A 2756-nucleotide genomic window follows, 5' to 3' on the forward strand; every position below is an offset into this window, starting at 1 on the left:
TTCCAAGGGAGTCTGGTATGTGGGCGCAGTTAACTCTTGCATGGGGGTGCCCGGGAGCACTGCGCCCATAGCTTGGAGAGATCGTCGAAGGGTGACAGAAACTTGCTTCTGTCTCCACGCCCCTCGACCCGGTAGTCCACATTTGGAACAAAGGGGTGGTCCGAACCCCCAGGCTCGTGATTCTGCGTCTGCCATGGTGTTCCTCTCGCGTGCCCACGTGCTTTGGCCGTGCACAGGATGGCATACTGGAACTCCCCCAGTGACAGTAGCCGGTTGTATAGCTGCGCGAGAGGCTGTCGGCTATTGCGCCGCTGCGTCCACGACACTGCACTTGTGTTGTCGATCCAGCAGCGTACGCGGATCGGTTTGTGTGGATACATTCGAACCCACGTTAGGCCCCCAATGTAGCACCGCCAGCACCGCACTTTGGAGCTCGCGAACGTTAATAGAATTCACAGAGACGTCGTCTGTGAATGCTGCCTGCTCTTCAGCGGTGAACTGTACGCGAATAAACTGGTGGAGTGTCGGTTCAAGGGCGCATAGACCGTCATTTGAGGCATCCATGTGCACGTGCACTATGGGATTTGCCACGTTGGCGAATTGACCGACAGGAATGCCATTGAATAGCTCGTGCTGAGTCGGATCCATTTTAAGTCTTCGAGAGCGGCATCGTCGATCTTGCGGACTGCGTAACGTCGGAGCGGCGTTGTCATGGCTTGTAATCGCTGGAAAAACGATCGAGCAGGCGGACAGCACGTCATGACGTGGCGCAGGCAGCCCAACAGTTTTAATAGTGTTGTTTTTGAGGCGGTACCAGCACCTATGACGCCAGAGACAATCAGTTGGGCCTTTTCGATCTTCGCTACTGGGATGGTGACTTCGCCTGTGCTGGTATCCCACTCGAGGCCCAACGCTCTGCATCGCTCACTCCATGTCGTGAATTTGCGTTCATTGATGGCTGCGGGCCCTAGTACTGTAGCCATAGCTCTTCGTAGAGCTAGATTGGCCACAAAACAGCGTAGTCCTTCGTCTACCTCTGCGCAAGTATGGTCATCGCACCAGAATGATCCCACTAGAGGTGTCTCAAAGCGTACTTGAGGAAGTCCACACTCATACAACCCGTTAATTAGCGCGCCGGGAAGGAAGTATGAAGCTGGGGATCCACACCAGCCAAACCCGTATGAGAAGTCGATGATAAGGAGACCATCGATCACACATGCAAACATATGCACGTGATCGGCATGGATAGGCGCGTGCCTAAAGGCCCCTGCAACATCACCGAGCATTAACAGAATCCGTGCGTTCGGGAAGCTCAACTTCAAGACATGTATCCTCATGGCGATATCCCGAGGCGGATTATAGCCGTCGTCTGGAAGGTTGGCACGATCCGTGAAGTCATTGACTGAACCTCCGTCTGGAAAGGAGTAGTCGTCGATGATGCGAATATCCGGGCCATCCGCTCCTGTTTTATCAACTACTCCCACAGGCGATACGAAGACTTCCTGCCACTGCTTCAGAAGTGTCTCCTTCACTATCAGATACCTGCCATCTCTCTGTCCTTTACGCAGATGACGCCAGACTTGCGAAAGATGGATGTAAGTTGAGTTGTAATTGTTTGGCCGGCCCTTTTGTCGAGCCGGTCGGTGCGACAGCCACTCAGGAACAATTCCTTGCCTCACCACGTCGTTCCAGCGTCGAAACGTATCGACTTAACTGGAATTCGGTGGTTGGTCTAACTGAAACAAGCTCTTGTTCGGCCTCGGGTCGGCATCGGTTTGTCCTCGAACAAGCCGTACAAAGTCAGGGAGTGTCATTTCCGCCGCGAGTGCCAGTTGCGTTAGGAGCTCAACCTTGCCCATATCTACGGTGTCATCGATATCCCACTCTGGTGGACTTGGAACTCCCACTTTGGCAGCCACTGCAGCGATATTGTGCTCGGTCTCAGCTCGATATTGGTCACTAACTCGTTTTAAAGTCTCCATATATTTCTTGTGTTTCTCTGAAAGGTGCTTTCGTAAGTCCTTTGACGGAGACTTCTCTTCAGATCCTCTACCACCTACTGTCTCTGTCGATGGAGGACCCAAACTGGAACCAATACTTGACTGTGGAGCTGGGACACCTTCACTTCACAGGTCCGCGACCTCGGGCGCCAAACCTCCGAAATTCTTGATAATGTGCTGCTTCACAGGTTCAGGCAGCGTCTTAGGTCGGAAATGAGCCCGCTTAGTGGAGAAACACTTGCCTGATGTCCCGTCAGAGCTTCCTGAACATCCTTTCTTGGACAAATACTTCATGCAGAGGTTCAAGGCTCCTTGCTTTGGCATGTGCCGCAGTACATCCCTCTTGTTCTCGCTTGACGCGTTTCCCGACTGCCTGAGTAAGGCTGCGCGTTGCTCGTAGGCTTAACCTCCAGCTGCGCCTTGAGCGTGGTTATCATCGTTTTCTGCTCATCGTACAGGAGCTCGGCTGGTAGGGGGTCATGGAGCGACAGATCGTCCTTTATTCGCATCGCCGAGATCAGGCCTTCGGCCAATACCAATCCTCGAAATTGACACAACTTTGCGTCAATCCAGAATACCAGGCATTTGCTGTACCGCCGTCAGGCACACCAGTATTACCAAAGCTCTCTACGAAGTGCTCAATCGCGCGAATGAAGTCCACTGTACTCTCGTTGTAAATGCCGCCTCCAAACTGGCGAAGGTTTCTCAATGCTTCCTTTAGGTTATCGTAAGATGGATCCTTCGTAGCCGGCTGAA

This window comes from Phytophthora infestans, genomic scaffold, assembly GCF_000142945.1.
Source record: "Phytophthora infestans T30-4 supercont1.198 genomic scaffold, whole genome shotgun sequence".
In the NCBI taxonomy this organism is placed as follows: Eukaryota; Oomycota; class Peronosporomycetes; order Peronosporales; family Peronosporaceae; genus Phytophthora; species Phytophthora infestans.